At 40.9% G+C, this 27,032-nt stretch overlaps 1 long non-coding RNA gene across 2 annotated transcripts; it reads left to right on the top strand.

Annotated features, from left to right (window-relative positions):
• The first annotated feature begins 108 nt into the window (after positions 1-108).
• LOC103170299 lies at positions 109-27,032 on the top strand. 2 transcript variants are annotated; one of them, XR_486081.3, is made up of 7 exons: positions 109-323; positions 15,452-15,568; positions 18,209-18,299; positions 22,335-22,439; positions 23,714-23,787; positions 26,033-26,173; positions 26,430-27,032. It is a non-coding gene; the product is annotated as an uncharacterized LOC103170299 (long non-coding RNA). The 2 variants fall into 2 exon arrangements; XR_003760775.2 differs by lacking the exon at positions 23,714-23,787.

Raw genomic sequence — 27,032 nt, 5'->3', positions numbered from 1 at the left:
ATGAGGCAACTGAGGCACAGAGAAGTTAAGTGATTTGCCTAAAGTCACACAGCCGACAAGTGGCAGAGCCAGGATTAGAACCCACGACCTCTGACTCCCAAGCCCGGGTTCTTTTCCACTAAGCCAAGCTGCTTCTGCATTCTGCTAAGTACAGTGCTCTGCACACTACTGATTGAATTGCCAACAGGATGAAGCTATTCTAGGACTCACAACTTGTGTCTTCTCTCCCAGACAACCCCTCACCTCTGGGGAAGAAGCCAAAGGAAAGTGCAGCAGAGACGGGGCTTCAGTAAACAACGGGAACCCTGCTGTTATTAGACTGGGTATGAAAGTCAACAGAAGCAGCATGCCCTAATGGAAAGACCACAGATCTGGACTGCAAGAGACCTAATTTCTCATCCCAGTTCTGCCACTTGCCTGTGCTATGGCCTCGGGAAAGTCACTTAGCTTCTCAGTTTCCTCATCTGTCAAATGGGGATGAAATACATGTTCTCCCTCCATCTTAGATTGTGAGCCTCATGTAGTGCAGGGACTGTGTCTGATTGAATTATCTTGTATCTACTTCAACACTTAATACGGTACTTGGCCCATAGTGAGCACTTAGCAAATGCCAGTGTTAGTATTTACCTCCTTCTTTCACCACGTTGATTTCCTACTTGAACCCCCCCCCCCCTTTCGAACCTTCTCAGTGTACCTCTGTCTTGTCTGTCTACCACTTAGCCATGTCTTTCTGGCCTGGAGCTCCATTCCCCTTCTAATGCAAACAGACCACAGCTCCACCTTCAAAGCTTTATACTAAAATCACATCTGCTCCAAGACGCTTTCCCAGACTAAGCTCTCATTTCCCCTACTCCCTCTCCTGTGTCACCTATGCACTTGAATCTGTACCCCTTAAGCCCTTCATATTCACCCCACTCTCAGTCCCACAGCACTTATGTACTGTAATTTATTTTTAACATCTACCTCTCCAGCTAGCCCGTAAAGCTCCTTTTGGGCAGGGAACATATTTACCAACTCTGATGTGTTGTAGTCTCCAAAGCACTTAGTACAGTGCTTTGCACAGAGCACGCAAGCAATACCATTGACTGATAGATTAAATTTTTATATGTGTAAGTCTTTACCTCTAGAAAATAAGTTGTTAGTGAGCAGGAGCATGTAATAAGCACTTAAATACTAATTTTAAGAAAAGAATCTCCCATTGGGAATGGTGGATGAGCCTTTAGGATCAAGAATTGATTATGATGGTAACAGACTGCATTGCCTCGGTCCATTCCCTCTGGGAAAATGGATGTAATGAGTGAGCAGATGTACAGAGGTGGGGTTTTTGGCACATAATTTCAAAAGTGGTAGAATTAACCATAGTTTTGCCAACATTTGAAACTGTGTCCAGAAGTCACCTTCAAATAAAATCTAGATATTCTGGAAATAACCAATCTGTCAAAAACCTGGGTAAAGCAAGTCAAGGAGATAATGTGGTTTAGTGGGAAGAGCATGGGGTCGGGGGACTAGATTCATGTCCCCGCTTTTCCACTGGCCTGCTGTGTGACCTTGGTCTAGTCATTTGCCTCTGTCAGTTTTCTCATTTGTAAAATGGGAAGAATAATAATATCTGCATCTCTCTACCCCACAGGGTTGTTTTTAAAAAGAATATACTTGATGCCAGCACCTGAGACACAGCATGTCCTTGAGGAAAGGGCACAGGCTAGGGACTCAGGACCAGGATTCTAATCCCACTCCACCACTTGCCTGCTGTATAATTTTGGGCAAGTCATTTCTCTGCAACCTCAACTGGAAAATAGGGTTTAAAACCATGTCCAGTCTGACATTCCAGAGCTTAGTACAGTGCCTGGCACATAGTAAGTGTTTAAAAGTACCACAATTATTGCTATTGTTGTTAATAATAACATAAAATCCATAGATTAATTGAAGCTATTATTACTAAAATATCGACCTCCTTATGAAATAAAACAAAACTATTCTGCACTGCCATTGTCTTGTAAATTCCTGTTCTGCAGCCCATAAATCCTACTTTCAGCTAAGATTAGGGGAAAATCACAAAGCTTACCCAATGACAAATGTATGTGAGGAGGATGGTGTGCTATTTGTAATCAAAATGTAGGAAAAAAGACTTAAATTCACTGTGGGAACAATGTGAAGAGACGAACAAAACCAATTGCGTGTAGATCAATGCAGTCTTATGTTTCAGCCAGTCTATATTTCATGCTTCTCTCATACCCAGACTGGTAAGAGATAAATATCACTATTTTTTGTTCTCCCTAACTCTGTGGCCTGTATGGTATTTGTAGAGTTCAGACAACAGAGGAAATGAAGTGTTTCTGAAAAATCACTCTAATAAAAATATATGAGAGCTGGTAGTCATGTGGAGATCTACTTTACATACAAAATATACTACAGTGCTTGCTTTGGGCTGGGATTCATGGAATTCCTACACACAGTCAGTCCTTTAAAGCTTTAGCCCTTAGCACTATGTTCCCCAAGTGGGCTGTTTGATGGCTTGTCCCCAAATTTAAATAGCATTCCCTGAACGCTGAACACATTAAAACATGAACTTACCAGAGAGGCTGGCTGAGCTGCTCTTTTACCATAGCTGGCAGAATGAATATTTGGAACTGGCAGGAGGGGCTTCAGGCCAATCTTGCTTCATCTTGGTAGCCCAAGCCAGCAACAGAGCTAGCCTAGGGTGTAGAAGCCTGTAGAAAGAGGCACCATTTAAAAATAGCTTTTGAATTAATCTATCAATGGCCTTTATTGAGTGCTGACTATTTGCAGAGCACTGTACTAAGCACTTGGGAGAGTAAAACAAAATTAGCAGACATGTTCCCTGCCCCTGACAAGCTTATAGTCTAGAGAAAGACTCAAGAGCTCATCCTTCAGCTTCCCTCCCACCTCAAATGGAAAATTTTCATTGCCAAGGCTCAATTCCCGGGTCATCTGTCTTCACCTACAATGATCAGGAAAATGATTACTGCCATTCTTAGATTTCCATATGTGGGATAGCCATGCTACGATCGTCAGCAAAGAGTTTCTTTGATGCTATTCTTGGCCCACTTGCCATGACAATGAGCTTTAGGCAATGGCTAAACACAACTCTGCTTTATTTCTTTCTAACTATTACTGTATAAGAGCAGTGAACTCTAAAAGCTCAGAAAAGAACCCTTAAAAGTTTGGAATCTTAGTTCAGCATTGTTTTTAAGACAAATTTAACTCCTGAGTGGTTCAAAAATAACAGTACATTTTTACTGAGAAGGGACAAACCTACCCGAGAAGAAAATAAAGCACTGGCTTTGATTTTACTGTTTTTAGGGTGGTAAACTCAGTCGTGGAATCACATATGCCAAATGTGAGATGACCCAAATCACCTTACAATACTCATATAGTTTCTGATGCTGATCAATCAATCATGATTGCAGAGTTCTATACTAAGTGCTTCTTGTCTTATCCTGTTGAGTTGTCTCTGACCCATAGCGACGCCATGGACATATCTCTCCCAGAATACCCCACGTCCATCTGCCATCGTTTTGGTAGTAGATCCATAGAGTTTTCTTCGTAAAAATAAGGAAGTGGTTTGCCTTTGTCTCCTTCCACATAGTAAATTTGAGTCTCCGCCCTTGACTCTCTTCCCTGCCGCTGCTGCCCAGCACAGGTGAGTTTGGACTTGTAGCAGATTGCCTTCCACTCACTAGCCTCTGGTCGACTCTCCCTCCCATAGTCGAGACTGGTAGGGTACTGGAAACTCTCCAGGTGTGACCCTGAGAAGGGAGACTAAGTGCTTGGGATGGTATAATAGAGCAGGTAGACACTATCCCAAATTGCTGGAGGGGGAAGTAGCAGAATATAATCAGTCATATTTACTGAGCACTTACCTTGTGCAGAGCACTCTACTAAGCAATTGGGAGAGTATAATGAATCATCAGAGTTGATCTATACATTCCCTGACCACAGTGAGCTTACAGAAACAAAAATGGATATGTACATTCAGGCTGTGTGGGTTGAGGTCTCAACTATAGAGGTGATGGAGTAGGGAGGGAAGGAGATGTGATTTTCATAAGGACCTTGAAGATGAGAACAGCTGATTGTCAAATGTGAAAGGGAAGGGAGTTCCCATGCAGGAAAGGTTGTGTGAGCAGCAATGAGAGAGAGGAGAATGAGGCCCAGGGATTAGGTTGGTTTAAGAGGAGCAAGGGTAACTATTGAGAAGATAGCTGATTGTGTTCTTTGAAGCCAAAGGTGAGGAGTTTATTTGATAGGGAGAGGAATGGTTAACCAGTGGAGGTTGATGACAGCATTTTCCAACAATACCCAGTGCCTTTTACTTCCCCATTGAAGCAGGGTACTATGAAAGCATTAGTAGAAACTATGAGTGATATCACTACACTGAGGCACCAGAGACGTAAATTAATCCAGAGAGAGATTGAGTGGTTACGGCTTAACTATCTGAGAATTGAACTCTTAGTTGACAGGAATCTGTGCACAGAGATAGAAATAAAATCAGCCAAAATAGGTGGATACTTATGAAACATCGTGTTATACAAGGTGTATGGCCTTAGAATGTAAAATAAATCTATAGAACAATGGTAAGACAATTATGGGCACGGGCAGTGGAATCCCAAGTACAACCAAAACCCAAAATAAATATTGATTCTATAGAAATTGAAACACTTCATTAAATATGAGGAAACTATCCAGCAGCTCTTTGCAACACCTCCCAATTAACTATTAGAAATTAAAATCTTTGGCCCCTCTCATTAGCATGCTGTTTACTCCTTTTCTACCCAGCCAAAGGTCATGTTGGTACCTTGCCAGTTAGTTAAAAATTTGAACTAATATGCATCAAAATGAACCAGATTGAAGTTGCCGTCTTTATTATGGCGATCTTTCCCATAGAGTCTATAGATTCCTGCCACTTCATCACCAGGATTAATATAGCAGAGTTTATTATCTCAGTGGGGTACTCTTCAGTAATAAAGAGAAGAGAAACCTGAGGCTGATTTAAAGACCTCTAAGGGCTGAATATCCACCAGTGGCAATGCAGTAATCTCTTAGAAAAAGGGAATTCCATTATTTCAGATCTCTAACTCAGAATCTCCTCCAAACATCCTATCCCCAAGCCTATTCCAAATTGGGCTGCCCAGAACACTCCTTGGGAAGTGAAGCCTTGGGAAAAGTGAGTCATCCCTCCAGCATATACTACAGCACACAGTGTCTATATGATTGGACAAATGAGAAACAGCATGGTCTAATGAAAAGAATCATGCTCTTTGCTGACTTGGGAGTCAGAAAGACCTGAATTCTAATCCCAGCCCTACCACTTGCCTTCTTTGTGACCTCTGGCAAGTCACTTTATCAGCAAAATGGGAATTAGGACTGTGAACAACCTGATTACCTTGTATCTGCCCCTGCGCTTATAACAGTGCCTGGCACATTGTAAGCACTTAAGTACTTTACAAGCACTTAGTACAATGCTCTGCACACAGTAAGTGCTCAATAAATATGACTGAATGAATAAATGAAATACCATAAAAAATAAAACATGGCCCAGTCTTACTAAACCAGCCTGCAATAGTTTATTTCCACATAAGCTTGTTGTGGACAGAAACTGTGTCTACCAATTCTATTATATTGTTGATTGATTTCCATATAATCAATCAATTGTATTTATTGAGCACTGTTCTAAGTGCTTGGAAGAGTACAAGACAATGGAAATAGCAGGTCCTAATTGTCCTTATTTAACACGTAGAACAGTTTTTGGTACACTTAACAAATACCATAATAATAGTGATTTGTGTTGATGTAACTAGCTCTGCATAAAATAAATAATAAATATGATTGATATTTCATGATGATGAGTATCAGTGAGAAAGAGTTTGCGTGTTAACTCACCCAGTTGTTCTCCCATTAATGAGGGCAGCAGTTGTAACCCTGGAAAAAATAAAGTCAAATTCATTGAAAATTCATTCATTCATTCATTCAATCATATTTATTGAACATTTACTGTGTGCAGAGCATTGTACTAAGCGCTTGGAAAGTACAGTTTCTAAAAGATAAATCTTCTGGTTAAAAATCCCATAGAATTTATACCTTTGCCCGGAGTGTCAAGTTAATATTTGCCTTATAAATTCACCAACAGTCTTTCTTTTTTCTTTTCTGTGATTATTCACTTTTTATCAGCAGATACCCTGTAGAGCAAGTGTTCCTTTCATAGTAAAAAGGGGAGATGAGGTTTAAGTTGAGTGCATTTTTCTCCTTGAATGTAATAATAGTAATAATAATCATTTGTTAGGCACTTACTATGTGCCAGGCACTGTACTAAGCACTGGGGTGGATACAAGCAAATCGGGTCAGACACAATCCATGTCTTACATGGAGCCTCACAGTATTAATCCCAGTTTTACAGATGAGGTATCTGAGGCCCAGAGAAGTTAGTCACTTGCCCAATGTCATACCACAGACAAGTGGCAGAGCCAGGATTAGAACCCATAACCTTCTGACTCCCAGGTCCGTGTTCTGTCCACTCTACGATGCTGCTTACTGCTGAGTGAAATAACTGGAGCTAATCATAATTGCAATGGAACTCATTCCCTTCTGAAATGAGATGCAGTTGTCCCGGCTATACACTAATCTTTATGTTTGAAAAGAAAAAAGACATCAAAGTGTCTAAAGTATAAGCTCCTTGTGAAGCAGGGAGTGTAGCTTCTCTGTTTTCTGTACATCCCAAGTGAGTAGTACAGCCCCTGTCCCAAAAGGCACTCAAAAAATACTAATACTAGTATGACTAGTCATAGTAAAAGTAGATGGACTGTAATAGTAGTAGTAGAAATATCTTAAGATACTGTGAAAGACTGTTGGAATGCATCTAACAACTCTGTTATATTGTACTCCACAAATGTATAGTTCAGTGCTCTACACATAGTAAGCGCTCAATAAATATGATTGCCTGGCTTCTGGCCCTATTCTATTTAGTAACAGCAATGACTTCAATACTTACAGTATGCAGGAAACTATAGTAAGTGGTGGAGAGAAAATACAAGGATGTCGATTCAGACATAATGCCTGGACCATAATGGACTCTCAATCTAGAGGTGGAAGCGACAACCACAGCAGAAAAGAATAAATGGACTTAAAAGTAGCCACAATTTCATGAGGTCATTAGTTCAGTGAAAAAGAACAAACAATAAGAGCAGTTCTCAGGCTCCTTACCACTTTGGGGTTGGATCTATTTAATGCCAATTTTCTAATTACTGCCACATGCCGCTCTCCTCATTGCTCAGAGAGATGACCGTGAGCCATGATGGTGGAGGTGGGGAGGCCCCAAGAACCCAGACCTTCACCTGTCCTGGAACAGTTGAGCTCAGTACTGGGTGGATAGCCACCCTGGGCCGCTTTCCTCCTACCCTTCATCGTGCCAAGGATTTATAGATATTTGGTAATACATTTATTTTCACTAGAGTTTCTGAAGGCATCCACAGTGGGCAATTTCCCCTTACCAAAAGTAGTGCATAATGTCCTAGGTTCAAGAAAAATAAAATTGCATTATCAATTTGCCCACTAGAATATCTCACTCTGCCTAGCATGGGACAGGGTAATTAAAGATACAACAAATTCCAAAAGGGAAAAAACAGATGAATAACGGCAATATTTGGGGTGGTACAGAACCTTGTTCAGCCATGAAATAGTTCTGACTTCTGGACAGGTTCAGATATGCCATAGAGAATTGCTTAGCTGCCTAAGCATTTACGTTTGATGATTTGTACTCAAAAGAGCAAGAGGCTTATATCTCAGCTGGATGAACAGCTCCTTCCATAGCAGATAAGTACGAAAATATATATTTTTGCTGTTTTTAAATTGCATCTATTGATTTATACACCTCCCAAGTGCACCCACCATTGAGAATAGCCTTATTTAATGACTTACTAAAGCATCACTGGCATTAATTAGGAACAAGGAAGAAACAAGAAAATTGGAGACTCACCTTGGAAGCCATGTGCTTTGACCCAAGTAGATAAAGAACATCTAACAAAAAGAAAACTTCTTAATTTGATCACCTGACTCTCATTAGCATCTCCTGTCCGGTCCCTAATCCTAGAAATGCATTCATTCAGTCAATCACATTTATTGAGCGCTTGCTGTGTGCAAAGCACTGTACTAAGTATTTGGAAGAGTACACTATAACAACAAACAGACGCATTCCCTGCCCACAAGCAGCTCACAGTCAAGAGGGAGACAGACATTAATTACAGTCAAGATCTCTCTTTCTAGTTATCAGCACCCCATGTCATATCAGCCCACCAGGGTTGATTTGGTAGAGTCAAAAATGAGCAGATTAATCAATAGTTTACTCTACTTAATAGTTTACACTTACTCTATGCAGAGGATCGTGCCATGACTACCTCTTCTACTAATAATAATTGTGGATTTTGGTAAGGATTTAGATTATGTTAAACTGTGTACTAAGCATAGGGATTGATACAAGATAATCAGGTTGAACACAGTGAATCAACTGAGTGTTTTCTATGTGCAGAGCCCTGTACTAAGTGCTTGAGAGAATACAACACAACAGAATTAGTAGAAACATTCCCTGCCTATAACAAGATAACAGTTTATTCCCTGCCCCTCATTGGGCTCACAGTTAAAGGAGGAGGGATAAAAGGTATTGAATCCCCATTTAACATGAGGAAACTGAGGCACATAAAACTTAAGTCACTTACCTGAGGACACACCCAGGAGGTAAGTGGCAGAGCCAGGATTAGAACCCAGGTCTTCTTACTCCCAGGTCTGCGCTCCTTCCACTGGGCCATGCTACTTCCAAGCACCTGGTAAAGTACAGTATATTTAGTAGTCAGAATCTCTGCCCTCATGGAATTTACGATCTGGCAGAATGATCATTCTGAGAAAATGAATGTAGAGAAACAGTCAGGAACCTACAACAGAGTCTTGTAGGCCCTACACAGGTGACTCAAATCTAACCCTCTAACCCCAAATCATCTCACCTGCAATCTCACATCTCCTCTTGCCCCCAGGACAGCTCCACTAAATCAATAAAATAAATGGTGGTATTTGTTAAGCTCTTACTATGTGCAAAGCACTGTTCTAAGCACTGGGGGATACAAGGTGATCAGGTTATCCCACGTGGGGCTCACAGTTTTAATCCCCATTTTACAGATGAGTTAACTGAGGCACAGAGAAGTTAAGTGACTTGCCCAAAGTCACTTAGCTAGCAAGCAGCAGAGCCGGGATTAGAACCCACGACCTCTAACTCCCAAGCCCAGGTTCTTTCGACTGAGCCATGCTGCTTCTCATAAAGTTGGCATTTGTTAATCGCTTACTATGTGCAGAGCACTGTTCTAAGCACTGGGGTAAATACAGGGTCATCAGGTTGTCTCACATGAGACTCACAGTCTTAATCCCCATTTTACAGATGAGATAACTGAAGCACAGAGAAGTTAAGTGACTTGCCCACAGTCACACAGCTGACAAGTGGCAGAGCTGGGAAGTGAACCCATGACCTCTGACTCCCAAGCCCGGGTTCTTTCCACTGAGCCACGCTGCGGTCCCACTGTTACCACAAACCTTGTATGCCTAAAACAGAAATCCTCATCTTTCGCCAAAACCCCACTGCTCTTAAACTTTCCAGATCAGTTGTAATGTGACCAGTCCTCGACTAGCAATGTAACAGATAGGATCCCTGCTCACAGTTAGCTTACAATCTGGATGGAGAGGCAGACATTAATATAAATAAAATTACAGAGAGGTTCATAAGTGCTGTGGGGCTGTGTAGGCAGTATGGGCAAAAGAGAAGCAGATTAGGTATCGGGAGCCCTGGGTTCTAATCCTGGCTCTGTCACTTACCTTCAGTATGACCTTGGACAAGTCACTTTACTTCACTGTGCCTCAACAACTTCTTCTGTATAATTGAGTTAAAAATATCTATTCTCCCCCTTAGATTCTGAGCCCATTATGGGGCAGGACTTTTGTCTGATCTAATCATCTTATCCTTGGACTGCTTGGCACATTGAAAATACTTTAATATCATTATTATTGTTTGGTTGTTTTTCCTTCAGCTGAGGGATGATTAAGAAATCCATTCAGTAAGGGAGGAAATGGGGTTCTGGCAGATCAGCAGAAAGTGTGAATTTCAAAGTTGGGAATAGTCCAAGAAACATATTCTGATACATTCTTGGTAGGGCTTCATTTGCAGGGGGTGAAGCATTAGAATGGAGACCTTCAGTGGAAATAAAGATGATTTTATACTGAATAAGTTGGATATCAGGGTCTGCTGAAAACACTCGCGACACTTCATCCCAAAGTATCCCTCCAGGAGAATATAAAACACTTCAAAATTAACTAAGAAATGCAAACAGAAAACTGATAGAATACAATATTCTACTTATGATTTGCCATCCTGTTCTTTGAATATGAATTCTATAGCATTTATCAATAATTTTGAAAGTTCAGGGAATATAATAAAGTATCAAAAATAGAAACTGTCATTGAGCGGAGCATCCTTCAGCTGTCATTTTATTTGTAGTTCTCAAAAATATATTATTGGGCACAGGCACCTCACCGCTGAGCTACCATTTTAGAATGCCAAAGTGAGGATGGATCTATCAAATGCAGAGGGAAAAGGTGTGAGATTATTTTTGTCCTCACGGAAGCTGAGGCTTCACACATCTGAGTAACACTTTAATCAGGACACCAGTGCAAATGTAGAACTGTTTCCATTTTTAGTTTAGAACCTAATTTGCTATGGTGTAGAGGAAAATGATTTTAGAAACTATCCATTTTGATTTTGCGTTAAAAGTGATGGAAAAGTCCCTTGACACAGTGGTTTTGTCACCTTCTAGGGCATTCTTCTTGCTGGTATTCAGGCATTCTTCTTGCTGGTATTCAGGCCATCAAAAGGTCTCTCAAAGCTATAATAGTTCAATCTAATAATAATAATAATAATGGTACTTGTTAAAAACTTACTATGTGCCAAGCACTGTTCTAAGTGCTGGGGTTAGATATAAATTAATCAGGTTGGATACAGTCCCTGTCTCACATGGGGCTCACAGTTGTAATCCACATTTTACAGATGAGGGAACTGAGGCACAGAAAAATTAAGTGATTTGCCTAAGTTCACATAGTAGACATGTGGCAGTGCCGGGAATAAAACCCTGGTCCTTCTGACTCCCGGGCCCATGTTCTTTCCGCTAAGCTACCCTGCTTCTACATGGTTGCTATTCTTCAGTTTACATTCCCTGCCACAACAAGCTTGCAATCTAGAGGAGGAGACAGACATTAAATAAGAATAAATAAATTATGGCTATATACATAAGTACTGTGTACTGAGGGTGGGGTGAATATCAAGGGCTTATAGATATTTCAAAGAACTTGTGAAACAATCTCAAACAATGGAACATAGCCTCGAAATATTTCTAAAGCTACAGAAGCACCCAGATCTGTCCAACAGACAAGAAGCAAGAGAGGGAAAGATCTTCTTGAGCAGAGGCAGCAGGAACTAAGGGTGACTCCCATTAATCAGCTGAAGGGGAATTTTTACATTCTTGCAGGGTGGAATGAAGGGTAGGTTCTATATAGATACTGGAGAAGCAGCGTGGCTCAGTGGAAAGAGCATGGGCTTTGGAGTCAGGGCTCATGAGTTCGAATCCCAGCTCTGCCACTTGTCGGCTGTGTGACTGTGGGCAAGTCACTTAACTTCTCTGTGCCTCAGTTCCCTCATCTGTAAAATGGGGATTAAGACTGTGAGCCCCACGTGGGACAACCTGATTCCCCTATGTCTACCCCAGCGCTTAGAACAGTGCTCGGCACATAGTAAGCGCTTAACAAATATCAACATTATTATTATTATTATAGATTTTTTTTTTGGTCATCCTTGCCCATATGGTAAGGATCTGACCATCAGAGATGTCATCTTTCAAATATGAAGGAAATGATATATTTAGGAAAAGCTGGGTTAATTGGAATACCGTCTCCCAGAAAGAGGCAGTGTGGCTTAGTGGAAAGAGCACAGGCTTGGAAGTCAGAGGTCGAGGGTTCTAATTACGGCTTTGCCACTTGTCAGCTGTGTGACTTTAGGCAAGTCGCTTAATTTCTCTGTGTCTCAGTTAGCTCGGCAGTAAAATGGGAATTAAGACTGTGAGCCCCACAGGGGACAAGATGATTACCTTATATCTACCCCAGTGCATAGAACAGTGCTTGGCTCATAGTAAGCACTTAACAAATGCCATTATTATTATTATTATTATAACCAGCATTTCTAGTTTTGCCCAAAGATGAGCAATCTGGCCTCATTGATCTCTTATAGGTAATCCAGAAGGGAGAAATCTAAAATGATCATAATTTATGTTGTTTGATCCCTCTTTACAATAATAATAATAATTATGGTACTTTTTCAGCGCTTACTATGTACCGAGCACTCTTCGAAGCACCAGGGTAGATATAAGTTAATCAGGTTGGACACACACAGGTCCCTGACCCACATGGGTCTCACATCCTTAATCTCCATTTTACAGATGTTGGTAATTGAGGCCCAGAGAAGTGAAGTGACTTGCCACAAGCAGACATGTGGCAGAGCCAGGATTACAGCCCAGGCCCTTCTAACTCCCAGGCCCGTGCTCTATCCATTAAGCCACACTGCTAGGGAGGGTCTTGATAAATTCGCGTAGCATGTAATTTTCCTGGATTTCTCTGATTAAACTCTTCCATCAGTGTTCTATAAGGCTTTATTGGCTTGCATGGAATAGGCAAACTGCAAGACGTCTGCTGATCCAATTAGCAAATAGTTCTCGTTCTACAATAACTTCAGTTCCTTGGGCTTTCCTAGGACTGCACTTCCAGCCAATCCCGAGTCAGAAGTCTAGCCAGGATTTTGCTACCAGGCTTCAGTAGGGACTTCATACCAAATTCTTTAGCTCTATGTCTATTTGAAGTCCCTTCCTAGAGTGGCTCCGTGGATCAACCATGATTCTTTAACCCTAACTCTTAGTTTACTGGAAAATTTAACCAACCGCCACTTCCCATTTCACCACATAACAGATTAAAAAAAAATCCTTTACTGCATATACAATAGAGCTTATTTCTGCAAGGTTTATCATCATCATTCCTTGACTTTTTGAAAAGGCTGCTAAACAATACACATAAGAAGTGTGATTATTCCTTTTTTTCCTCCTCTGCTTTATCCCAGGCAGCTCCACAATCACCCAATGGAAATCCATATGATCTGCTCAAGGAAAGATTTCTATCTGGCCTCTGGGTTTAACGAGAGCTCCAGGGCAGAAAACTCCATTTCTTCACATCCTCAATCAAGGAAATCCTTCCAGGTTAAGCCTGAGGGCTATTAGGGACTAAATGTCAATCGTGAAGAATATCTGGACAGAAATTTAGATTGTCAGTTCATTTCTCCGGTCTGTAGGTCCCAACCCACCAAGATAAGGATTTGGGACTTGTGTCTTGTACTGAATTGATTGCAATGGAGAGGTTACCGAATTCAGTCCTCAGTTACAGTATAGTCTTTGTATTTGGCTTTTTGGCTGCATTCAGCTGCTGAATTATTATCAACATACACCTAACCTTTCAAAGAAAAGAGAGTGATTTCCTTTTGAATAAAGTGCACCTCTTGGCATTCACTGTGCACTTACTGAAAAATAAGGTGAGATGACTCAAATGCTTTATCGTCATCTCTTCTCTGTTCCCAGAAGAGATATTCAGAAATTTCAAAGGTAGAGATTTTTATAAAAGTGTGTGTGTGTTTGTGTGTATTTGTGTGTGTGTGCTCACATGCATGAATAACAATCTCATCTCCATGAAGCCTCCACGGTACTTCTGCAGATATCTGCCACCTTTCCACATGTCAGCACAAACTCATCTGTACCTCTTTCTGCTCTTTTTTTCAGACTCTCTTCTGCTAAGTATCTTCTCCTTTTGGTTGTTACACCCCCATTCCATTCCTCTTTCTCAGTCTTTTCCCTCCTCTCATCTTCTTCCTTTTCCCTCTTTTTTCTGTTTTTGGCCTTCCCAACCTCTTCTTACTATTTTATTTTCCCTCATTTCTTTTTTCTTCTCCAATCCTGTCTCTTTCCTACCCATTATCTCTACACTTCCATTCTTCCCCTTCCTTGTCTCTTGACACACCTCCCCTCCCAGTCCCATTTTTCCCCTCTGAATATCCAGTACTCCTCACTTTCCCCCCTAACTCAAATCCCCAGGCTGCCTTAGTCTCAATTTCTCCATCATCCCAGTCCTTTCCACTTCTTTGTCATCAATCCCTCTTACCCAGGTCCTTTTTTAATGGCATTTATTAAGTGCTTACTCTGTGTCAAACACTGTTCTAAGCACAGAGGAAGGTACAAGTTAATCAGGTTGGACACAGTCCCTGTCCGGCCTGGGGTTCACAGTCTAAGTAGAAGGGAGAACAGAGGTTTAATCCCCATTTTAAAGATGAGGAAACTGAGGTATAGGGAAGTTATGATTTGCCCAAGTTCACCCAGCAAGCAATGAGAAGAACTGGCATTAGGGCCTAGTTCCTCTGACTCCCAGGCCCATGCTGTTTCCACTCGGCCACCCTGCCTTTCCCACGCTGCTTCTCTATATTATTATTATATTACTATTCTCAGAATAAATAAGGTTGAATCAAATCACCGTATATACACAAGTGCTGAGGATGGGCACAGGTAAATGAGTGAATGCAAGAGGCAGCTAAGATCTGGGGCAGTGATAATTAGTTGGGGAAGGCTTGGTGGAGGAACTGGGATGTTAGGAAGGTTTTGAAAGTTGGGAAGGTTGAACTTTGAAAGTTTGGGGGCAAAGGAATTGCAGACTGTGGGGACAATGTGAGTAAGGGGGTGAAAGCCTGATATATCTCCTATCTGTGGCTTTTAGGCCCCTTTGTTCTCTCCACCAGAGGACTAGAAATAACACACAGGCAGTATGAGATAAGCTATCTTTAGCTTCTCTATCCCTAATGATAATAGTTGTGGTATTTAATAATGGCTGGGGTAGATATTCAGTTCAGACGCAGCCCTTGTCCCACTAGGGGCTCCCAGTCTAAGGGGGAGGGAAAAGAGATATTTCATCTCCATTTTACAGAGGCACCCAAAAGCTAAGTGACTTACGCAATGTTACACAGCAGGCATGGGGCAGAGCCAGGATTAGAACCCAGGTCTTCTGGAGTAGTGGATAGAACACGGACCTGGGAGTCCAAATCACATGGGTTCTAATCCCGGCTCCACCACTTGTCTGTTAAGTGACCTTGGGCAAGTCACTTCACTTCTTTGTGCCTCAGTTACTTCATCTGTAAAATGGGGATTGAAACTGTGAGCTCCATGTGGGATAGGGACTGCGTCCAACTCGATTTGCTTGTATCCACCCCAGTGCCTGGATCGTAGTGCTTAACAAATACAGTAATTATCATTTTTATTCTTCTGATTCCTAGGCCTGTGCCTTTTCCACTGAACCACACTGCACATTCTCTGGAGCTAAGTGACACTCAGGAAACATCTGGCCCCATCGATGGACCTGTGGGGAGGTCAGAGAGCCACTGTAACGTTAGGTAATGAAACCTTCTCTTCCTCACATCCTCTGCAGTCCAAGGCAAAGGCAGTCGAGGATACTGGGGAATCAGTGCCAACCTGCGCCCTGATTTCTGATCCAGACATGATTCTCCCCTTGCATGAAGGCAAAAGCCCAGAGATTTGGTATAAATAAGGTTATTGTCAGGTTTAGGGTAGAATCCTGGGCCTGTGGATTTGTGGCTTTTCCTTGTAGAGAAGTGAAAGGTCAGCAATTGTCAATCCACCTCTGACCCTCAAGCAAGACTACCGAGAACCTTTAGTGACCTCTGTTCAAACCAAGACTCGTGAGCAGATGATGAACTAAGTAAAATGAAATGGGAAATGCCAGAAGGCTCAAAGACTAAGGTTCATGGAACGAGTCTATTGGCTTTCAGCGGATTCAGAGTGTCTGATACTTCACAATTCCCTGAAAGTGCCTATCAATACAAAGACTGTCTGTCCCAAACTTCTTACCTGAATCGCTTTAACTTCCTCTCTCTGTTTTCCTTCTAGCTTCATTCCCAACTTTCTGCATTTCCCTCGTTAAAATCTTTCTTCAGCAAATCAATCCCGTAGCTCAAATTTCCTTATTTATCTGAGGGGAACTTTTTTTTTAATGTTTAAATTCAAATTTCAGGGCTTTTAACTACAGGGTCCTTTGAAGCGAAAACTTTTGCCAGGAAAGTTTATTCTCCAAATGTATTGATGTTTGTATATAGTTCATAAGTAATTGAAAAATGAAATAAATTAACATTTGCAATTGCTGTTTACCACATTTCTAATTTTAACGAATTGACTGATCATTTTTAATTTTCATTGTTTATTGGAAATGGGAGCTTCACGAGTAGGAAATCACGACAAGAACTGCAAATTAAAATTCAAAAATAGAAAGGCAATACTAAGGAATGCCATTTTAGGTAATGTTTATAATTCAGAAATGATACAGTGCCCTTTATTCTTAACATAAATCTGGCCTGTCAAGACTTAATTGCATTTGTATTTAAAATAAAAGGAGAAATTTGAATTGAAACATTAAAAAGACTTCTTTTCTCAGATTTTCATTGAGTCTAGATAAATATTGACAAAAGAGATTATAATGAATTCTTAACTGAAATTGTTGTCTGCTAGGACAATAAATGCATTTTCAAAATGAGAGTTTAAAAATATTTCTCAACTATAAATTCACCCTACCGAATAAAGGGTGAATGTAGCTAGACTATAAGTTTCTTGAGGGTAGAACATGTGTCTCCCGACTGTTGTACTCTCTCCCAAGCCTTTAGTACAGTGCTCTGCTCACAGTAAGTGCTCAATAAATATGATTGATAGAATGAAGGATTGGCCATGAAAGGGAAATTACAGTGCTTTTAACAGAGCTTAACTTCTAACATGCTTTTTGGGGTCCAAGGCACAGGTCTAAGTCCCCTTATATTCTCCATCTGTATCCACTCCCTTGGAGAACTCATCATTTCCAAATCTTCCCAACTACCATATTTCCAGCACTGACCTCTCTCCTTCTCTGCAGTCTCATATCTCCTCTTGCGTTCTCAACCTGGATGTCCCACCCATGTCTCAAACTTAATATGTCCAAAACAGAACTCCTCATTTTCCCACCAAACCCCTGCCCTTCTCCTGTCTTTCTCATCACTGTAGATAGCACCACTATCTTCTCTCTCTCTCTCTCAAGCAGGTAAACCTGCACTGCCCGAAAATCATATTTTTCATTCAAGCTGTCACCAGATCATTCAGTTCTACCTTCACAACATCTCTAGATGCCCCCCTTTCATCTCCATCCAAAGTACTACAAACACCCAAGCACTTATATCTTGTCACGATTGCTTCCCTCTAGATGTAAGCTCCTTGTGGATAGGGACTACTTCCACTGAAAAAGTCTAAAAGAATGGCTAATATGACATTCTTTGGACTATGTGCAACAACAAAACAAAAACTCTATTATATTGAACTCTCTCGAGTGCTTAGCACAGTGCTCTGGTAATTAACTCTTACCTACCCCAGTGCTTAGAACATTACTTAAAACAGTACATCAAAATAATGCTTTGAAGATGGGGAGAGTGGTGGTCTGTCATTTTTGAAAGAGGTGGGAGTTCCAGGCTGAGGGGTAAGGGGTCGGGAGCAAGATAGATGAGATCGAGAAACAGTAAGAAGGTTGGTTTTAGGGGAGTGAAGTGTGTGGGGTGGGTTTTAGTAGGAAATCAGCAAGGTAAGGAATGAGGGACTGAATAATTTTAATCCTACGATAAGGAATTTGATGCAGAGGTGGAAGGACCTTGGTTTTAATCCCGGCTCCACCGTTTGTCTGTTTGACCTTGGGTCAGTCACTTCACTTCTCTGGGACTCAGTTACCTCATCTGTAGAATGGGGATGAAGATTGGAAACTTTAGGTGGGTCAGGGACTGTGTTTGACTCAATTATCTTGTATCTACCCCAGCACATAGTACAGTGCCTGGAACATTGTAAGCGCTTAACATATACTAATTAAAAAGTTCCATTAAAAATAAAACCATAGCAAAAACACACCCTCTGGAAATTCATTCATATATTTCAGCAAACCTTTCCCTCCTCCCCATTCCCCTAGTCTCTGAAAATTCACAGAATGATTTTTACTTATTTTTACCTTTCAGCATCTTCTTGTCTAGTCAACTAATGAACATGACTGTTCTCCAGACACGAAACCTGTGCAGGGCAGAAGAAATGTCAAAACATAAGAATCAGGTGAATTGAAAGGAATTGGAAAGTGGCAAACAGACTAAAAACGGTTTACTATCCCCCAAAAAATATTTCCCGAGTCTCAGCCAGTTAATGAAAGTGACAGTGCTTGAATTGAGTACTGTTATTACATTTATTTTATTTGTTTGACTTTTGTTTACAGATTTCCTTAAGCGCAGGTTTTACCACAATAAGCAGTTTTCATGAATTGAAAAATGAAATAAGCATCTACATTGGGATTATGAAATCTATCCTAGGAAAATCATGGAAAAAGGAACAATAGAAAAATGAATCCAGTGTGCTTTTTCTCTCTCTACACTCCAGTCCTGATCATTTTTTTTTTCTTAAACACAGTTCTCCACATGTCTCCCCGCTTCTCAAAAACCTCCAGTGCTTGACCATCCATCTCCACATAACTAAATCAATCAGTGGGGTTTATTGAGCACTTACTGTGTACAGAGCAAACAGAAACTTCTTCCCATAGGCTTTAAGGCAGTCAATCTTCTCTCCCTTTCCTACATAAACTGCCTAATCTCCTTCTATAACCCAGTCCACACGCTTCATTCATCCAGCACCAACTACTCACTGCACCTCAGTTTCTTCTATCTCACCACCCACTAACTCCTCACTCATGTCAAACCTCTGGCCTGGAACTCACTCCCCTTCATAGCCAACAGACCACCTCTCTCCCCATCTTCAAAACACTGTTCCTATCTCCTCTAAGAAGCCTCTTCATATTAACCTCTCTTTCCTTTCCCCATTCACCTCCTATATTTGCATTTGGATCTGTACCCTTTATATACTTTGTTACTCTGTTCCTTCCCTTATTTGTAATTTGTTTATTCCACTGCTATTTAGGAAGTCTTTATAAGAAAATTATATCTCCTCCAGGAATACCTCCTGGACTAAGATCTAATCCTTAGGCCCTATTATGATGTCTGTCTCCCCGATAAGATCACAAGCTCCTTGAAGGCAGGAATCTTATCTACCAAATCAGTTCTGCTCCCCCAAGTACTTAGTACAGTGCTCTACACACAGTAAGTTATCAGTGAATACCTTTGATTGTCATGAAATTTGCAAATGCATCTTTGCAGTTGTGTTGCTGTTTGGGCTCCAAGCAGTCTTCTAGATAAAAGAAGGTCCTCAAAATTTCTGGTCATAATCAAGAGCTCTGAGTACAGTGCTCTGCATTCATTCATTCATTCAGTAGTATTTATTGAGTGCTTACTATGTGCAGAGCACTGTACTAAGCGCTTGGAATGTACAAATCAGCAACAGATAGAGACAGTCCCTGCCCTTTGACGGGCTTACAGTCTAATCAGGGGAGACAGGCAGACAAGAACAATGGCAATAAATAGAGTCAAGGGGAAGAACATCTCATAAAAACAATGGCAACTAAATAGAATCAGGGTGATGTACATCTCATTAAACAAAATAAATAGGGTGATGAAGATATATACAGATAAGCGGATGAGTACAGTGCTGAGGGTGTGGGACGGGAGAGGGGGAGGAGGAGCGGGAAAGGGGGGAGAAGAGGGTTTCATAGCAAGCATTCAGCAAACACAACTGATTGATAATTCAGCTCCCAGCTGTTTTTAAAAAGTTGAAGCTGTCAAATCTACACAAATAAAAAACAAAATTTAGAGGTGATAGCAGAGAATTAGAAAATGCAGGGTGATAGGTGTCCTTTATGCCCCTTAAAGGAGAAATAATGATTTAAACTTAGGGTGACAAAGCATCTGGGGTGACAAAGGATCTGAGGTGAAATGTCTTTTTTTTTTCCAAGCCATGCCCGAGAAATTGATGAGAGCTATATAGCTAACTTTTCTCCCTCATTTTGATCATTCAGCCATCATCAACAATAGTATTTGAGTGCTTACTATGTGCAAAGCGGTGTTCTATGACCGTGGAAGAGTACAAGTTGGTAGACGTGTTCCATTACCACATCGAGCTTACCGTCTACACATGCCAGAAATTTTTATTAACATACATGTTCTTAATGTACTTCCTAACATTTTAGCCAGAGTTCCCTCATTACACCCACTTAAATCTGACATTCTCCCTTGAAGATATCATCAATCACTCGTATTTATTGAGTGCTTACTGTGTGCAGAGCACTATACTAAGCACTTGGGAGAGTTGGTAGACACATTCCTCCCCATGACGAGTTTACAGTCTAAGGGGGGAAACAGAAATGAATATAAATATGAACTAAATAACTATGCTCTGCTATGAACAAGCAGTCTCAATAACATTGAAGGAAAGCTGAACCCACTTCTTAGTTCAACAGACCTGGGGACACTTTAGGATGAGAGTCATGAAATCAAAATGTTTCATCTGAGGCTAAAGGGGTAACATGAACATCTGCTTCAAGGAATAGAACTTCCCAAATCCGTCAATCACTCATATTTGAGGGCTTACTCTGTGCAGAACTATGTACTAAGCCCTTGGGATAGTACAATGTAATGGGGGTGGTAGACACGTTCTCTGCCCGCAGTGAGCTTAGTTGAAATATCACCATTATCTCTGATCTCAGGTAATTCTAAGGAGTCCAGTCCACTTCCTTCAGTTCTGAATGGACCAAGGCACATTTTGGTGAGCCAAAATCCTCTCAAGACCTGAAGCTGCAAATCTCATCCATGGCTCCAAGGCCATTAACATTATCTTCTTCTTTTCCAAACCATTCTCCCAGTGCTTTCGAACTTCCTAGCCCTTCAAATAGACTGTATCACAGTTCTCTTCGCTCCACCTTCTCCTGTCCAGGTTTTATTTTCCACAGCTAATTATTTACATCTTCTATTATTAAAAGCAGGGATTGCCTATTTTTACTTGCTGTACTGTATTTTCCAAGCAATTAGTACAGTGCTCTGAACACTAAGTGCTCAATAAATAAGCTTGAATGAATGCACAAGGTATGCATTTAACTAATATGATAAAAAACAAAGTTTTGTTTTAAGATCCTTCTGTACTGGCTACCGAAGACTATCCTTAACCCTAATTCCCCAAATCCCCATGTAGCTTTCACCTCCAATATTGCAAAGTAATTATGATTTTTTACCACATGAAAAAGAGAAATGAAAGAAAAGCAATATTCCCTTATATTTATGAACTTTACAAGAACATTTTACACCCTTAGAATTCCAGCAAATTTGGCTGCCCTGAAAAGTGTGCAAAGAATCACAGGGGTCTATAATGATATGACCAGACAAGGTTGTTAATGAATTGTACATCGCCTTGATTCTATTTAGTTGCCATTGTTTTTACGAGATGTTCTTCCCCTTGACGCTGTTTATTGCCATTGTTCTTGTCTGTCCGTCTCCCCCGATTAGACTGTAAGCCCGTCAAACGGCAGGGACTGTATCTGTTGCTGACTTGTTCATCCCAAGTGCTTAGTACAGTGCTCTGCACATAGTAAGCGCTCAATAAATACTATTGAATGAATGAATGAACCTACTTTTCCAAGCTGAAAAGCTAGTGTCATACAGCACATCCCGATCAACTCCATAACAGCTGGCCATGTTTTCGTTCCTGGTGCTCACTCACAGAACATATTGCAACCTGACGTGGCCAACTTTCATCCAGGTTAAAACTTTTTCTTTCTTGATTTCAGAAAGAAATCTGTTCCCTATTGCCCTCCATTTTTAGGAGCAGGAGTAGAATGGAAGTTCCTCCATTTGGTTCAAAGTTACTGGAAGACCGAGGCAATAGTGTCTTCTTTTATTGTATAATCTCAGATATTTTTGAAGATTTTTCTATATAAAGAAGCAGCCTGAAGAAACATGCTCTTGGGAATCAGAGAAACCTGAGTTCTAATCCCAGTTCACCCACTTGCCTGTCGTTTGGCCTTGGGGAAGTCATAACTTCTCTGTACTTATATTCCCTCCTACTTTGATTGTAAGCCTCATGTGGAACCTGGAACTGATTAACTTGTATCTACCCCAATACATAGAAGAGTGATTGACAACTAGGAAATTCTTAAATACAATAATTATTATTCATCACATTCTGAAGATGTTTTCTGTTTTTGCTTGTTATTTTCAGCCACACCTTAATACAGTTCTCTCTCAGTAGCAACACCTTTGAACCTGAAAGTGATAACAGCTCTATGGTGCAGGTCGGATCAGATGTTAGACACTGAACTCTAAGGTAATTAATTTGTGTATTCATTACATATAAGTACCAAGAAGATTCTTGGCCTGGCAGGGGGCGGTGATCATCAACAGAAATAATAATTCTGTACTTTAAAGAGGTAGATTGACAGCACTTTCATTATTTAATGTAGGCTTTATAACACTGATTTTCAAGTGTTTTGTAATCATTTATTAATTCCTCCTTAGAACATTCCAGTTAGGAAGAGGTAAACAACAATTTCTTCCCATTGAGAAGAAGAGTGGGGAATAAGAGAGCTTAAAGGCAGTGGTGAAGGTGCTTGGGGCTTGAATTTCTAGAACCTTCCTATCTACATATTTTAAGATCAGTCAAGAAGCAGCATGGCCTAGTGGATAGAGAATGGGTCTGGGAGTCAGAAGGGCCCTGGGTTCTTATCCTAGCCCACCACTGCTCTGCTGTGTGGCCTTGGGCAAGTCATTTAACTTCTCGGGGCCTCAGTTCCCTCATCTGTAAAATGGTGGGTAAGGCTTTGGGCCCCATATGGGTCAGGAACTGTGTCCAACCTGATTAGTTTGTATTCACCCCAGTACTTAGAGCAGTGCTTGACACATAGTAAGTACTTAACAAATATCACCACCATCACCAGCAAGTCAGAAAAATCAGATTAAATGAAGGCTTTAATGGAATGGATTGAACGGGGAAGACATAACACAGAACAGTCTTGTGATTTTCACTGGGCACAGCGTCACAGTGCTCAGATGAGTATCTCACCCAAAGAAGCCCTGAAAACAGATGTTCATTAATAGAAAAATTTGTGTCTTACATGTCACTGCACCTAATAGATGACCTGAAAATGGTAAAATGCTGCCAGTTTCTTCTACCATATCACACTGTACCCAGATGTGCATCGTTAGAATAACATTACTTAACAATAATAGTGATTACTAATTATGGTATTTGTTAAGCACTTATAATGTGTCAGGCGCTGTACTAAGTGCTGGGGTGGATACAAACAAACTAAGTTGGACATAGCCCTTCTCCCATGTGGGCTTCTCAGTCTGAATCTCCATTTTACAGATGAGGTTACTGAGGCCCAGAGAAGTGAAGTGACTTGCCCCAGGTCACACAGCAGGAAAGTGGCAGAGTCTGGATTAGAACCCATGACCTTCTGAATCCCAGGGCCGTGCTCTCTCCACTACACTATGATGCTTCCCTTACCTGCTGTGTGACCTTGGATGGGTCACTTAATTTATGCCTCAGTGTCATCATCTGTAAATGGAATTTAATAACTGTTCTTCCACCCTCTTTAGACTGTGCGTTCTATGTAGGACATGGACTGTGCCCGACCTGATCATTTTGTGTCTACCCCAGTGCTTGGCATAGAGTAAGTACTTGAATGCCATAATTATTATTTTCCAGTGATGTTACTGTTACAGTGGATCTGACCTCAGGACGTACATAGAAACTTCCTTCTTACCAGCCTTTTTCCCAGTGCTTAGTATGGTGCTCTGCACAGAGTAAGCACTTAAATACTATTACTACTTTGTTATTACTGGGATATGTGCTGTCTTAATTATAGGTATAAAATTGGTCAAAAATGCCTATGGGTAAGCATAGGGATCTCTAAGATTTGTCTGACTGCAAATGCATTAGCTCAAAATGGAGAAATTCCTTTAGAGAAGGTGTTTACAGTACCTAGTGACATGAACTGCCTGAATTAGTACATCTAATTTGACTTAAGGTAAAGATGGGTTGATCAATTTCTAGGTAGTGCTTAAGCATCATGTCAGAACTGGGCAGTCAAACAAATTATTTTTCACCACCACTTATTTTGAATGAGTCCAGTTAATAGAAATTTATGTCAGTTAAGCAGGGCCATTTCTGAATTCGGCCAGTCCATTTTTCAAAAACCAAACTTCCAAATAAAGAATTGGAGCAAAAAAGCCCTTCAGTTGTCAAAACTTAAATTCCAGTGAGTCGGAGCTTGTTGGATCCTTTCTATTTACCTTGTTTAGAGGCATGAAAATAAAGGAATTGGCATTATCTGTAGTCATATAAATTATTTACCTGTTTCATCTTCAGTTTTATGATTGTCATTATTATACTGCAAACACAAAGAAAATAGGTTAAACTTGTCAATGGTAGGTATTCAGGGCCTACTGTGTGCAAGGCACTTTAATAAGTCCTTGGGAGAGTACAGTTGAATGAGAAACCTAGTCTCTCAATTTGCAGTTGAAAATTACAAGCATTCCCACTTGTCTCTTAATTTCAGGGAGGGATAGAAGGGAGTGAGAGGGAGGAGAGAAAAGAGAGAGAAGAAGAAGGGAGGGAGAGAAGGAAAAAGGGAGGGAGAAAAGGGAGGAGGGAAGGGAGGAGAGAAGGGGGAAGAGCAGGAGAGCACAGTAGTGAGTGCCTGGAAGGGTCCCAGAGAGGTGGAAGACATCGTTCCTACCTTCAAGGAGCCTACATTCAAGGCTCTACTCAGTCAAACAGTCCACTGTATTTATTGAGCATTTACTGTGTGCAGAGAACTTTACTAAGCTCTTGGGAGAGTAAAATACAAAAACAAACAGCCCCACTCCCTGCCCACAATGAGCTCACAGTCTAGAGGGGTAAAATGACCTTAACATACATAGATAAATTACATACAGATACATATATCCTGTAGGGCTGGGAGGGATGATGAATGAAGGGATCAAGTGAGGGCGACCTAGAAGGGAGTGGGAGAAGAGGGGTGGGTTTAATTAGGGAAGGCCGCTTGGAGGACATGTGTCTTCAATAAGCCATGTAATAATAATAATAATAATAACTGTGGTATTTATTGAGCCCTTACTATGTGCCAAGAACTGTACTAAGTGCTGGGGTAGATACAAGGTAATCAGGTTGGACTCCATCCCTTCCCATATGTCCCACAGTCTTAATCCCCATTTTACAGATGAGGTAACTCAAGCACAGCGAAGTGAAGTGACTTGCCTTGGGTCACACAGCAGACAAGTGCCAGAGCCGGGATTAGAACCGTGGTCCTTCTGATTCCCAGACCCATGCTCTCTCCTCAAGGCCAGGCTGCTGCTTTATATGCCCTTAATTTGCCATCTGCATCAGTGGTTATATTCTTTAAAAATCTGCACGTGGCCTACGGATCTTCTCAAAATTCACTACCATCATCCTGATTGCTGCCTCGTATCCTGGTCTGCCTACTATTTTCTCCTAACACCCCTGTGACTTTCTCCCACCAGTTGAGATGGTGCTTCCCGACATCCTTGGGTTTTCCTCACTTTTGTGAGTCTCCTTCTGGGTCATCCTGTTGGGAAAGCTACATCTGCAACTTGGATGCTTGTCAATATCATGGTGTCTCACTTTTAGTACATATCGCCAATCTCACTGTTCGGCCATGCTTTCCCCTCAAAGCAATGAGACTTGTTCTTCAATCAAGGTTAAGCCCATGCCATCAGCTCTTTACCTTCCTAATATCTTATGAAATTGCCATGATAAAGGTTGATGTAAGGGCACATAATGAAGGGGGATTCAGCTCAGCATCTTTTCCATAGATTCAGGAAGATGGGAACTTTATACTGTATTTCTGGGGAGAATGATCGAAGCTGAATCTTGTGAATCTGATCCTTTTTTAGGTGCTTTCAGCACATTATATGGTCCAGATTCCTGCAGAAATCGTGGTTTGCTGCTCTATGAATAGAAGCAAATGCAATAAAAGCAAGTGTGAATCATACCCCAATGATCAACGTTCGGGAAACAGAACAATTTGCAAAATGGTGAGTGAAAGTTTTGATGATTTTTTTTTGACCACACGAGTTTTGTCTTTTTTCCCATGGATACCTCCGTTCATTACCTCGAACACAGGAATTTCACAGGGTGGTATTTTGAACTTAAACAAGACCATTTTGATTGTGAATAGAGCCTTTTTTTTTTTTGCCTTCCCTCTTCTATTGTCAGAGAAGAAATGAAATGTACCTTACAAAGTGAAATGAATCACCAATTGACCAGTAATTCCTGTACCATTTTCAATAGGGCGAATTGAAGGACTCTACCGGGGAGACAAAAGTCCCTTACAAAATTAGACCAGAGCCTTTCCCTGGATAAAAGAAAAAAAAATCTCAGAAAGACTACCAATGATGGGCTTCAACAATAATGAAAGGAAGTGATGGTTTTTCAGTACAGAGGAGTCAGATGGCATTTACAAAAGCATCTCAACCTGGACACTGGTGAAGAGGAAATGTCGCTTCAGAGAACACATCCAAGCCTGTGAAAAAGCAATGTTTTGATTATCAACCCTCTCACCTCTTGGTCATCAGTTCAAATCTAGTCCATTTTGAATCAAAATTATCTATTATTTGAGATCCATTGAAAATTCCCATGAAATTAAAAGGCTCTATAAATCATTCATCTGCTTTTTTCTAGTCCCTTCACTCCAACAGCCATTCTTAGTACTGATATATTCTATTCCTTTCCTGAGTACATATGTCCTATGATCTGTTATATCCTTGTTCTTCCACCTTCCCTCTCTATTTATAATTTTCTCTCTCTCTCATCCATTAGATTGACAGATGCTGTGTATCTTGCTTCTGCTGAACTTCCCCAAGGATTTATTAAAATATTTATTAAAATATCCAA

Source organism: Ornithorhynchus anatinus, chromosome 7, assembly GCF_004115215.2.
Source record: "Ornithorhynchus anatinus isolate Pmale09 chromosome 7, mOrnAna1.pri.v4, whole genome shotgun sequence".
Taxonomy (NCBI): domain Eukaryota; kingdom Metazoa; phylum Chordata; class Mammalia; order Monotremata; family Ornithorhynchidae; genus Ornithorhynchus; species Ornithorhynchus anatinus.
The sequence above is the reverse complement of the archived record's forward strand: the minus strand, read 5'-3'. Positions and strand labels throughout refer to the sequence as shown.